Below are 14538 nucleotides of genomic sequence, written 5' to 3' on the forward strand. Positions count from 1 at the left end.
ATGATTCTTCAAAGCAACTGAACTCACCGAACATTGAAAAGAAATTATCATTTATCACTATTTTCACAAAATGTTTCAAACATAAGAGTTTGCTACGTACCCCGTCAACAACTGCTGCTTGCAGCCACACCAAAGCCATGATGATTATTACAGTTGTTCTTAGTTTCATGGCCATCACAACAGATAATGTCTTCTTTTGGAGAAGGACTGGATATTTGAAACTAAGAGCAAACAAACAAAATGAAAAAAAACGAGATTGACTTCTTAGAGATATTTTTCAGGAATTTTTTTTTGTCCTTGCTGCTGTGTGTGATTTAAATGCAAAACATTTATCTAACTGTTTCATGTAATATATACACTGTATTTGTATGTCAAAAAAACTAGACCCTGTCTGCAATAGTGTAGACATTTCGCCAGACGATGAAGTCAAATGATACAACATCTGAATTTTAGTAAACACTTGAGGATGCAAGCAAATACCAGTTGCCATATGGTAGACATTTCACTAGCAGATCAAAACAACAGGTAAAGAAGAGTCTTTCTATCACAAACTATTGTTTAATGTTACAGTGGTAATTCAATATACTGGTAATAAAACTAATTAAAAGCAACTGTTCTCATCTAGTTATAAAAATAAATGTATATGCCGAAGTCTAATAAAATTATATATATATATATCTGTATTTAATCTAAAGATTTATATTTGTTATCTCGTGCAACGACAGAGAACAAGAAAGAAAAGCATACAGATAATTGATGACACACTGAGTTAAGATAAACAATTTACTGATCAGATTGACGAAAGTATTACACACTATCTTGATGTCTCCGTAAGTGTTGACGTGTCGTTATTAAAACAGACATTTGCAGTGCTCGTTATATACATGAAAACAGAGTGAGTGAGCAAGAGAGAAGATTCTCATTTTATTTTATTAATTCGCTTTCGTACTCAGACATTTTAATATTTTGAACAAACGTAGGAAGCAATTTAAGACAAAACAGCGAGGCCAATACATAAATATCGTAAACGTTTATATTTAAATAGATCGAAAATTTCTCATCAGAATTAAACTCATTATGGAAACTTATATCCTCTTACAATTTTCTGTTAAACGATATTTCAGTTTAACAAAGCAGTCAGTTTATTTAAATTTCTTTGGACAGAACTTTTATTTTTTAAAATGTCATTAAAGCTTATTACCCTCTGTGACAGGTGTTGGTATAATTAAATTAAGGCGAATAGAAGACTATTTAATATTTCATTTGAAACGCGAGTGACTTGTCATCCACACCTTATTTTCTTGTAAAGACGAAATAGTTTTTCAATCTGTTTGCGCTTCGATTTTTAACCTTCATCAGCCTAACTATTATGATTCAATTAATACAAATATATTTGTATATGAACAAGAGGTGGTGTGTGTGTGCTATGGAAAAGTCTAAGTTAAACATTTGGCCAGCGGAAAAAAATCATTTTACTTCAGTCTTTACCAAAGTGCGGCCAGACTAAGTTCTTCGCAATTCTACCCTAGGAAATAAATAACTGCCGCATCATCATTAAGCGTAGCTATCCTACTGGTCATGAAGCTCTCAAACATTTTAGGCTGCTTTTAAGTACCATGTTGTCGTGGTGACCACATGGTGTCGAGGTGTCATGGGAGATAATGATTTTAATTTTGATAATATTGATTTGTGAATATTGTAAATAATGTTTCTGTACACATAATGATGACAGCAATTTGCTTACCAGGTGGTTAGGAATAGGTAGGCAGGATTATTGCCCTTATCCGTGCGTTAGAAACGGAAGGAGTTGTTTGCTTCGCCGTGGTCTGACGTCATTATATATCTGACATCATATTCTGACGAAATTTTGGATTTTATTTTACGTTTAGAGACAAAAGAAAAGGACGGTAGCAGACGACATACAGGCCATTTGTCTTCTGGACCGAGTTCCAGAGCGGCGCTCCGTTTCTTGGTGCAAGACTGGTTGAGTTAGAAATGTACTGTGGGATGTTATTGATGAGTGACAGTGGATGATGAATATCCTGACTACTTGAGTTAGTTTTGAGAAAACAAAAAGAAACTTTACGGCAGAGACGACAGCCGGCTATTTTAGTAAAGACGAGAAGCCCACGGACAGACCGTTGTTTTTTGTGTTGTTCGAATGCGCGTGAACACCGCGTGTCAGGCTTTCTGCCATTGGTTTAATCAAAAATTATCAGACGATATGTCAGCTTAATATTGTCGAGAAATTTTAATGCTATTTATTGAATTCAACATCTTTTATTGCACAAAAGGAATGAGATTTGGCCACGCGATGCTTCCTAGATAATTGCGATAGATGTTTAAAGAAAATTGTCATAAGCTTGAGTCAGTCAACTCAAATAAGTTAGAGAGAATCCCCCTATCTCTCTCTCTCTTTCTAGTTGATGGTGTAGGACGAGTGTCTTCACAAATGCCTATTATATTTATTGTTTCAAAAATAAATAACTTTTAAAACAGGCAAACCTCTTGTCACAACAAGGTGGCATGGAGACAAGGCAGCGATTCTTTTGTACTTTGAGCTAGATGCACTTGTAGCTGTTTGTAAAAGAAAATGAAAGAAAAATGGCGCTGATGTTGGAAACATTTCTTATATGTTAAGCGCACCACGTGATTGTCTGTGAAACATCGACAAACATTTTTACATTACGTACATCTACCTTCATTTACTCTTACAGTAGTCCATAAATATTACATATACACATAAATCATACAGTTCATCAGTCTGTTCTCCGCTCTCAAAACAACGACACACAGGACACTCACTTATTTTTTACATTGGTTGATACAATAAGCAAAGCACAGATTGAAAGATTAACTTTCAGTTTACTGATCAATCGTCAGTAGAACAATAATTACAGGTTGAGATATTTTTGGGACAATCCACTTGACATTTAACTGGTGTCGTGACAGCTTGTATCCCTGAAACACTTTGAAGTCCTCATCAATTCAAGCCGCCTGCAACAAAAGCAATCAAATAAGAAAATGATGTAACATAATGTGGAGATGTTCTTGACAATAACTGTCCACGTGATGAGTCCGGGTATTGAACTTTTTAAACACTATCTACACAACACTTTGTTGATAACTTTGCTGAAACTTGTTACTCTACTTCATGATTACAGGATAAGAAAACGTTTTCTCCTTGTCAACTATTTTGATTAAGTAATCAGAAGTGTTAGGTAATGAACGATTTTTGATTTGTTGAGGGCAAGAGCGAGAGAGAAAGAGAGAAGGTATTTTTGTAACGGGTTTCTAAAAATAGCATTTTACAACATATTATTTAGTATCAATAACTTATTAAAAAAACAAACGTCTACATTGATGTATAGCTACAGGTATACGTATCTTCATTTAGTACCACAATCGTTTGTAATACAACATATACACCTTTGTACATGCATTGTATACTTCTGCATTGTGAATGTTTACAGTCCGTTCTCTTTCTTGAAAATATATCACATCGGGTTTATACGAACCAGTGATATTTGTTGATGCAAATAGACAAAACAAATGTAAAGGTGGATTAACTTTCAGCTTACTGTTTGATTATCTCCTATCAATAACCTGCAGGCGGGTAACATATCTTGACACCTCCAGGCCCTTTCCAGCAGATGTCCCCTACGTCCTTGCATCTAGAACCCTCACCAGGAATTATCACGCATTCCGAATTCGAGCAACACACTTTAAAGCGAGTGTCACACGCATGATCGTTTTTAGTGCACTAGAACAAAAACAAACATACAACAATGACAACATAACTGAACAAAGTACAGTCACAATACATTGTCACTTTATGTAGTGTTTAATTAATTGCTATCAGAAAATGAAAGTATTATCACTCCACTGTAGACCAGTCTAACTGCTAAGAGATGTTAGTGCACGTGCTGGTGGGTGAAGACAACAGACGCAAATACTTCAGACAGTGTCACAGTAAATAAAAGCTTATCCAACATCATTGTGATCAAGTACAGGCCAATCCTTCAGGTTGTGTACTCTCTTCTGTCCTGTGCTGTCTGTACCCATGGCAGTGTCCTCTATCATAAATTCATAAAATGAAGCATAGCATCGATATTATGGTATAGAAATCTTATGAAGAACAACGATGAGGTTGCATATCACCAAAAGGTGGATCACCTGTTGGCATGGTGACGTGGCAACTGTCGACATCTAAGAATCTTTCACGTAGAAATCAAAGGTAGGTTTAAACCATAAAAGCTAGGTTTAAAAAAAACTAAGCCAGTCTTTTATGAAAAAGAAATGAAAATATGAAATGAAAATAACACTAAACATTAAAGCACAGAATGAATATTTGTCAGTGATGGTGTGTGAATGTGTGAATGTGTGTGTGGTTTGTATGTGTGGTTGCAAGTCACACAGGTTGTAGAAAAAGCAAGTCGCAAACTGATCAAAGGTCTATATTATGTATAGTAAGTAATATGCTTCGAAACGTTTCATGCTAGTTATTTTGAAGCATTCACATTGTGTATGATTCTTCAAAGCAGCTGAACTTATCATTTATCACTATTTTCACAAAATGTTTCAAACATAAGAGTTTGCTACGTACCCCGTCAACAACTGCTGCTTGCAGCCACACCAAAGCCATGATGATTATTGCAGTTGTTCTTAGTTTCATGGCCATCATGAAGGACTGGAAATCGTAATCTAAGACAAGACAAAGAAGATTAAACAAATCGATATTGAATTTTTGGAGACATAGTTTGAATGATATTTTGTTTTTATTTTTGTCGCAGCTACTGTAAAGGATTTAGAGGCAAAACATTTATCTGACTGTTTAATGTAATATATACACTGTCTTTGTATACTAACAAAACTAAACCCTGTCTTCAAGGGGGACATGTGACCGGACAATGAAGTAAAAGTATCTAATATCTGAATTTGAGTAAAAACTTGAAGATGCAAACAAACACAAGTTGCCATATGGTAGACATTTCACTAGCAGATCAAAACAACAGGTCAAGGAGTGCCTTGCTATAACAAGCTATTGTTGAATTTTACTCAGGAAAATTAATATACTAATGTTAAAACTATTAAAATATCACAGTTATCATCCAATCACAAAAATAAATGTATTTGCAGAAATCACATGAAATTATATTTCTGTGCATAATCTAAAGCTTTGATTGGTTATCTCCAACAACGACAGAAAGCATCAAAGAAAAGCATACAGATAATTGATGACACGACGAGTTAAGATGAACAATACACTGATAATATTCACTATTGTATTACACACTACCTTGATGTCTCCGTAGGTGTTGACGTGTCGTTATTAAAACAGACATTTCCAGTGCTCGTTATATACAGGAAAACTGAGAGAGTGAGCAAGAGAGAGAAGGATTCTCATTTCATTTTATTAATTTGCTTTCGTACACAGATATTTGAGTATTTTGAGTATATTCAGAGAGAGTGAGCAAGAGAGAGAAGGATACTCATTTCATTTTATTAATTTGCTTTCGTACACAGATATTTGAATATTTTGAACAAACCTTGAATGCAATTTAAGATAACACAGCGAGGCCAATCCATAAATATCAGGAAATTTTATACTTAAATAAATTGAAAAGTTCTCGACAACGGTAAACTCATTATGGAAACATATATCCTTTTACAATTTTCTGTTAAACGAAATGCCAGTCTCTAACAAAGCAGTCTGTTTTTATTTCATTTTTTGTACAACTTTTCTGTGCAAATGTCTTTAAAGCTTATTACCCTCTGTATCAGGTGTTGCTAAAATTAACTTAAGGAAAATAGAAGATTATTGAAAGTTTTATTGGAAACGTGTGTGATTTGTCATCAAAATGCTTGTTTTCTTGTAAACACCAAATACGTTTTTCAATCGGTTTGCGTCTCGTTTTGCAACCCTCATTTAGTCTTTGTAAAGTGACCTGCACATTCTGTTTTATTGTGTAGATGATGTACAGAGCGATAATAGTCTTTTACATGAGAAGATGATTTCCAGAAGGTCAGTCCGCCCCAGACATCTGGGAAGACGAGAAGTTTACCTGTCTGTACCGTCATGTACCCGTTTGTGTCTTCTCCAGTCCTGGTGTGTCCCCTTTAATCAGAATAACCATTATGATTAAATTAATAGAAATATGAATATGAAAAAGATGCGTGCGTCCGTGTGTGTATGTGTGTGTGTGTGTGTGTGTGTGTGTGTGTGTGTGTGTGTTCGATGGCAAAGTACGAGTTAATCATTCACCCAGCGGCGAAAAATCATTTCACTTCAGTCATGACCAAGGTGCGACCAGACTAAGTTCTCCCCAATTCTACTCTAGGAAATAAAGAACTTGTACCGCATCATCATTAAGAGTATTACAACGGTTGGTTTATGGCACGTGGGTTAGTTCACACATGTGTACGTGAGTGAGTGTGTGTGTGAGAGAGGAGGTAAAAGAGAGAGAATTCATGTATGAGAGAGCAGAAGTGATCATTTTTCTGTAATTATGTTTTATTTACGGACTAAACTTTAATGTTCTTAAGAGCCTGCAGCGTCTACAAACTTTATTACCTAGCGTCGTCTGTCGCGGAAACTAGATATTTATAATTACTGTGCCATCATAAATGAATTGAATTAAATTAAAACTGACTTTACATTTAACATCAAATTTGCTTAAAAGAAAGAATTGTCTGCATACTTTTACAGCAAATGAAAAGCTTGTGAAAATGGACTTTATTTATTTCATGAACAATGGGCGTATGTCTCACGTTGGTTATTTTCCTGTCTAATTAGGTTTTAAAATTTAAACTTTTTCACATTTTCAAAGCTCAGTTTACAAGCTGTGATTTTATCTGTCCGAAAGCTGTACTTTTTCTTTTTTCAAATGTTATTTCTTTACATCAACAGTTTTGGAGCCAGCTTGATTCGACCTTGTTATCAGAGACCATAGTTCTCTGTTTTTTAATTCAGTATTTTTGAAAAATTAGAATCAAACGCTATTCAAACACACACTCATAACTCGCATCCGTTTTATTTGCCATGGATATTGTTTGATACAATGAGCAAAGCAAAGAGAGAATGATTAACTTTCAGTTTACTGATCAATCATAAGTAGAACAATATTTATAGTTTCAGAATTTTCGGGACAATACACTCGGCATTTAACCTTTGTCGTGACAGCTTGTATCCCTGAAACACTTTGAAGTCCTCGTCAATTCTAGTCAACTGCAACAACAACAATAAAATGATGTAACATAATGTCGAGTTCTTCTTGACAATAACAATGCGCACTACTAATGCAAGTTTATCAGGACTTCTGCTTACGCAAAAAATTGCGTACAGTACGCATTAAAAGTTCAAATTTGGGCGAAGAACAGGGACCCCTTTAAAATCTGAAGAAGGAATCCCTGGGACCCCAAATAATTTAGCCTTAGCAGAAGCCCTGGTTTATCCATGTCAACTAATTTTGATTAATTAATCAGAAGTTCTAGACATAGAATGATTCTTGATTTCTTTAGGGTATGAGAGAGAGCTCGTATATATTTTTAATGGGTTTCTAAAAAAGAGCTATTACAACATATTATTTAGTATCAATAACGTCTACATTGATGTATAGCAACACATACAGTTATCTTCATTTAGTACCACAATCGTTTGTCATATTACGTATAAACATTTTATTTACATAGTATACTTATGCATCGTGAAATTCTAAGTTTGTTTACAGTATATCACATCAGGTTTATACGATCCAGCGATACAGGTTGATGAAAATAGACAAAACAAATGTAAAGAAGAATTAACTTTCAGCTTACCTAAATGATATTCCCGTAAAGGCTGTAGACAATTCTGGACACCTCCAGGCCCTGTCCAGCAGATGTCACCTTTGTCCATACATATATCACCCACATTAGGAACGTACACGCATAGCGAATTACTGCAACACCCTGGTGAACCGATACAGTAGTGGTTGTTCGGAGTGCACTGGAACAAAAAAAACCATAAATAACAACATAATTTTAGAAGTATAGTGACAATGTTTTGTAATTTTGTGTAGTGTTTGGTCAAGTGTTATAAGTAAATGAAAATATTCTCACTCCGCTGTAGACCAGTCTAACTGCTAAGAGATGTCAGTGCACGTGCTGGTTGGTGAAGACAACAGACGCAAATACTTCAGACAGTGTCACAGTAAATAAAAGCTTATCTAACATCCTGGTGATCACCACAGTCACACCTATACACTATTTTCACAAAATGTTTCAAACATAAGAGTTTGCTACGTACCCCGTTAACAACTGCTGCTTGCAGCCACACCAAAGCCATGATGATTATTACAGTTGTTCTTAGTTTCATGGCCATCGCAACAGATAATGTCTTCTTTTGGAGAAGGACTGGATATTTTAATCTAAGAGAAGGCAAAGAAGATTGAACAAAACGAGATTGAATTTTTGGAGACATAGTTTGAATGATATTTTTGTTTTTATTTTTGTTGCAGCTGCTGTCAGTGATTTAGAGGCAAAACGTTTATCTGACTGTTTAATGTAATATATACACTGTCTTTGTACACCAACAAAACTAAACCCTGTCTGCAAGGGGGAGACATGTGACCGTACGATGAAGTCAAATGATACAACATATGATAATATTCACTATTGTATTACACACTACCTTGATGTCTCCGTAGGTGTTGACGTGTCGTTATTAAAACAGACATTTCCAGTGCTCGTTATATACATGAAAACTGAGAGAGTGAGCAAGAGAGAGAAGGATTCTCATTTCATTTTATTAATTTGCTTTCGTACACAGATATTTGAGTATTTTGAACAAACCTTGGAAGCAATTTAAGATAACACAGCGAGGCCAATGTATAAATAGCATGACACTTTATATTTAACAAAAAGCGAACATTTCTCGAAAGAATTAAACTCATTATGGAAATGTATAACCTCTGACAATTATCAGTTAAATGAAATAGCAGTCAAACGTCTTCTACTGTAACTTTTTTAATTTTAGTTGTGAAAATGTCCTTCAGGCTTGTTAGCCTCTGTGACAGGTGTTGTTATAATTAACTTAAGGCGAATAGGAGATTATTTAACATTTCATTTAAAACGTGTGTGATTTGTCATCAACAGCTTGTTTTCTTGTAAAGACGAAATTGATTTTCAATCTGTTTTGCATTTCGTTTTATAACCCTAATTTATTCTTTGTAAAGTGACCTCCACGTTCTGTTTTCTTGTGTAGATGATGCCAGAGCGATAATAGATCGTCTTCATGGACATGGCACATGATGTCAAGATGACAGTCATTTCAGACATCGGGGTAGGGAAGCTGGCAACCGACGAGAAGTTTAACTGTCTGTACGTCATGTACCGTTAGTGTCCTGTCAACTGTTGGTGTGTCCCTTTAAGTTAAACATACAGCCAGCGGAGAAAATCATTTCACTTCTTCCCAATTCTACTCTAGGAAATAAAATACCTGTACCGCATCATCATTAAGCGTAGGTATCTTAGCTGGTCATGAAGTTTTGATAGTTAACGATTTGTTTCGGGCAAGTGGGTTAGTTCATGCATTTGTACAAATTGATTATTTTCTAAAATATGGTTTAAATGTTAGACTTATGGAACATTTTAAAAAAATGTGTGGAGCTTCGTATTTTCACTAGCCGAAAGTTATTTCTTTACAAATAAGGTATTGAGGCAGTTTGATTCGAGCGACTTATGAGATAGTGTGATTTGTATTACATTTAGCATATTTGAAAACTTAGGATAAAAAGCTTTTAAATTAGCCACACACATGACTCACACCTATTTTACTTGCCAGGGACACAATGAGCAAAGCAAAGACAGAAAGATTTACGTTCAGTTTACTGATCAATCTTCAGTAGAACAATAAATATATGTTCACAACTTTAGCGGACAATCAAATCGGCATTTCAGAGTTGTGGTGACAGCTTGTTTTCCTGAAAAACTTTTAAATCTTCATGAAGTAGAGCCCTCTGCAACAAAAACAAACAAACAAATAAGACAATGATGTAACATACTGTCGAGATGTTCTTGACAATAACTATTCAGACGACGAGTCCGAGCATTGAACTTTTTAAACACAATTTACACAACATATTGTTGATCACATAGCTGAAACTTGTTACTCTACTTCATGACTACAGGGCAAGGAAACATTTTCTCCTTATCAATTGTTTTGAAAAATTAATAACAAGGGTTAGGCAATGAATGATTCTTGATTTCTTTAGAATATGTGTGTGTGTGTGAGAGAGAAAGAGATCGTATATATTTTTAATGGGTACCTAAAAAAGAAACATATTAAGTAGTATCAATAACATTTAAGAAGGCAAACGTCTACATTGATGTATAGCTACACGTACAGGTATCTTCATATACTAACCACAATCGTTTGTAATACTACATATACACATTTGTACATACATCGTATAATTATGCATCGTGGATTTGTAAGTTAGTTCTCTTTCTTTAAAATATATCACATCGGGTTTATAGGAACCAGCGATAATGGTTGATGCAAATAGACAAAACAAAAGTAAAGGTGGATTAACTTTCAGCTTACTGATTATCTCCTTTTACGTTACCCAGGCTTTAGACATCTTTTGACACCTCCAGGCAATATCCAGCAGACGTCCTTTTTGTCCTTGCATACATATTCCAACTCAGGATCTCTCACGCAAACCGAATTTGAGCAACACGGTGCTGTCCAAGTGTTACACTCGTGATTGTTTGCAGTGCACTAGAACAAAAACAAACATGCAGCAGTGACAACATAACTGAACAAGTACAGTCACAATACATTGTCATTTTATGTCGTGTTTGGTTAAGTGCATAAGTAAATGAAAATATGCTCACTCCGCTGTAGACCAGTCTAACTGCTAAGAGATGTCAGTGCACGTGCTGGTGGATGAAGGCAACAGACGCAAATACTTCAGACAGTGTCACAGTAAATAAAAGCTTATCTAACATCCTTGTAATCACCACAGTCACACCTTCAGGTTGTGTACTCTCTTCTGTCCTGTGCTGTCTGTACCCATGACATTTTCCTCTATTATAAATTCATTCTTAAAATAAAGTATACCGTCGATACTATGGTATACAAATCTCATGAAGAATAACGATGACTTTGGGATCACCAAGAGGTGGAACACTTGTTGGCATGGTGTAATGCCAACCGTCGACATCTAAACATCTATAAGAAAATACGATGGGGATGGGCAAGGCCCCGAAAAAACTCTAAACTGGAGACAACAAGTTCTTATATTCAACGGCTTAGTTTTGCTGCTCATCTTTTACAGTCAGGTATAATATGTATTATGTATAACGCTTCAATACGCTTCGTGCTAGTTGTTTTGAAATCATTGCATTGTGTATGATTCTTAAAAGAAGCTGAACTCACCGAACATTGAAAAGAAATTAATTTTATCACTATTTTTACAAAATGTTTCAAACATAAGAGTTTGCTACGTACCCCGTCAACAACTGCTGCTTGCAGCCACACCAAAGCCATGATGATTATTACAGTTGTTCTTAGTTTCATGGCCATCACAACAGATAATGTCTTCTTTTGGATAAGGACTGGATAGTTTAGTCGAAAAGAAGACAAAGAAGATTAAACAAAACTAGATTAAATTTTTTGGAGAAATACTTTGGAATGATGTTTTGTTTTTATTTTTGTCACAGCTACAGTAAGTGATTTACAGGCAAAACATTTATCTGACTGTTTAGTGTAATATATACACTGTCTTTGTATGCCAACAAAACTAGACCGTATCTACAATGGGGAGAAATTTCACCGGACGATGATGTCAAATGATACACCATCTGAATTTGAGTAAATACTTAAAGATGCAAACAAATACCAGTTGCCATATGGTAGACATGTCACTAGCAGATCAAACAACAGGTTAAAAAATGCCTTCCTATAACAAGCTATTGTTGAATATCACTTTGATAAGTTAATATACTTATGTTAAAACTATCAAAATATGACAGTTAGCATCCAGTCACAAATGTAAATAAATTTGCACAAATCTAATGAAATTATATTTCTGTTCATCTCAACCAAGGACAGACAACAACAAAGAAAAGGATACAGATAATTGATGACATAACGACTTAAGACGAACAATTCACTGATTAGATTCACGAAAGTATTACACACTACCTTGATGTCTCCGTAAGTGTTGACTTGTCGTTATTAAAACAGACATTTCTAGTGCTCGTTATATACATAAGAGTAAAGAAGAAAAAAAAAACATTTTCATTTTATTTTATTAATTTCCTTTCATATACTGAGATTTCATTATTTTGAACAAAGCTTATATGAAATTTAAGATAAAACAGCGACCAGTCATTAGTATCATGAAATTTTAAACCTAAATAAATGGAAAATTTCTCGACAGAATAAAACTAATTATGGAAAAATAGATCCTCTTACAATTTTCTGTTAAACGTCTTGTTTTATAACCCTCATTTACTCTTTGTAAAGTGACCTCCCCATTCTGTTTTATTGTGTAGATGATTAGAGAGCGATAATAGTCTTTATTTACACGAGAAGATGATTTTAAGATGGTCAGTCCGCCCCAGAAATCTGGCCACGGGAAGACGAGAAGTTTGTGTCTTGCAACCCCCCGATGTTTGTGTTTGTGTGTACGTGTGCAAGTGTTTGTGCGTGTGTGCTATGGAAAAGTTCGAGTTAAACATTATGCAAGGGGAGAAAAATCATTTCACTTCAGTCCTGACCATGGTGCAACCATACTTAGTTCTTCACAACTATAAAGTACCTGTACCGCATCATCATTAAGCGTTGGTATCTTGCTTGTCATGAAGATTGATAGTTACAACGGATGGTTTAGTGCACTTGGGTTAGTTCATACATGTGTACGTCAGTGAGTCTGTGTGCGCGAGAGAGAATCGGTGTGAGAGAACAGAAATAATCGTTTCTTTGTAATTATGTTTTATTTACAGACTGAACTTTAATGTTCTTATGAGCCTTCAGCGTCTACAAACTATTACCTAGCGTCGTCTGTCGCGGAAACTAGATATTTATAATTAATATGCCATCATAAGGGAAATGAATTAAATTGAAATGGCCTTTACAGTTAGCATCAAATTCGCTTAAAAGAAAGAATAGTCTGCAGACTTTTACCGCAAACGAAAAGCCTAAGAAAAATGATCAGTTATATTATGAACAATGATTGTATGTCACAAATTGATTATTTTCCTTTCTAATTAAGTTTTATATTTAAGACTTTTGAACAATTTTAAAGCTCTGTTTAAAACTTCGTTTTGCGCTATCGTGAAGGTTCACTGAGCTAGAGTGCTTCTACCTTCTGATGAGAGCTCAGAATGTGTTTTTATTTAGGATATTTCATAAATTAGGATCAGACGCTTTTAAAATATCCACACACATGACTCACAACTATTTTACTTTCCAGGGACATTGGTTGATACAATAAGCAAAGCAGAGAATTATTAACTGTCAGTTTACTGATCATTCTTCAGTACAACAATAATTCTAGGTTGAGAATTTTGGGGACAATCCACTCGGCATTTGAGAGTTGTCGTTACTGCTGGTATCCCTAAAAGGCTAAAAGACTTGGAAGTCCTCGTCAATTCGATCTCACTGCAACTCTGAACAGTGACCAGTGTTGAAAGTAACCTTTTTTTGAACTATAAATCGTAGTAATAGTATCTGAGAAAAAGGAAACTTCTGACAACTGTGTTGGAATCGTTAGGTAATGTCATGGACCATCCACAGACACGCGCATTCTTTCCACAAACCAAAATATCCTGATCGCTTGAGGGTGGGCGTACCTTCTTAGAGGCACGAATAATTATTCAATTCAAATACAATGTCAAATGAAACAAAGGCAAAGTATCAACACTCATAGATTCACTCCTTCATTCGCCACACAAGATATATTACCAATATATTATCATTCATCCAAAGTACTATTAAAGTTAACAATAAAATCGACTCTCATAAATATTGTCACTGATGAAGAATAAAAGAAAATGTTCGTTCTTCATGAAACATTAACCTTTATATTAAAGTCTTTGAGACCTCCCAAGTCCTCTATTCTAATTAGTCCACTGATCTTCTTTCCACGAAGTCTATTATTATTAAAAATAAATGGTTTTACGGTACCAAACAGTTTACAAGCGAACGTCTCGGTCTTGCGCATGCGCGCCTCCTAGGTGTTTGGCAGGATGATGTTAGATTAGCGGAAGGCGGGAGGAAACCTTTCCTCCACCGGCGCTTACTCTCCGGCTGTTAAGAACTGTCCTTTCCAGGCGACAGATGGAGGTCGGTGCACCAGTCTTGCACCAAGTTTTCCCGTTCTGGGACCGTTGTTTTCTCGCTCACGCCAGTACTTCACTGTACTGCGGGATGCCCAAGCCACAGAGCTCCCCACGGTGCGGACACGGACTACAGTGACTCACGACCTGTGAAGTACATCCACCTGTAGTTTAACCACGGTAATACTTTCCGTAATCCTTATTCTGCTG

The 14538-nt window shown here is 35.4% G+C and overlaps 1 long non-coding RNA gene across 2 annotated transcripts; it reads right to left on the minus strand.

Moving 5' to 3' along the window:
• Nucleotides 1-2848: 2848 nt before the first annotated feature.
• LOC112567829 lies at nt 2849-12214 on the minus strand. 2 transcript variants are annotated; one of them, XR_003099906.1, is made up of 4 exons: nt 12191-12214; nt 4607-4704; nt 3582-3763; nt 2849-2997 (listed from the first exon to the last, which is right to left on the minus strand). It is a non-coding gene; the product is annotated as an uncharacterized LOC112567829 (long non-coding RNA). The 2 variants fall into 2 exon arrangements; XR_003099905.1 differs by lacking the exon at nt 12191-12214 and adding an exon at nt 8672-8696.
• Between the last annotated feature and the right edge of the window lie 2324 nt (nt 12215-14538).

Source organism: Pomacea canaliculata, linkage group LG7 (assembly GCF_003073045.1).
Source record: "Pomacea canaliculata isolate SZHN2017 linkage group LG7, ASM307304v1, whole genome shotgun sequence".
Taxonomy (NCBI): Eukaryota; Metazoa; Mollusca; class Gastropoda; order Architaenioglossa; family Ampullariidae; genus Pomacea; species Pomacea canaliculata.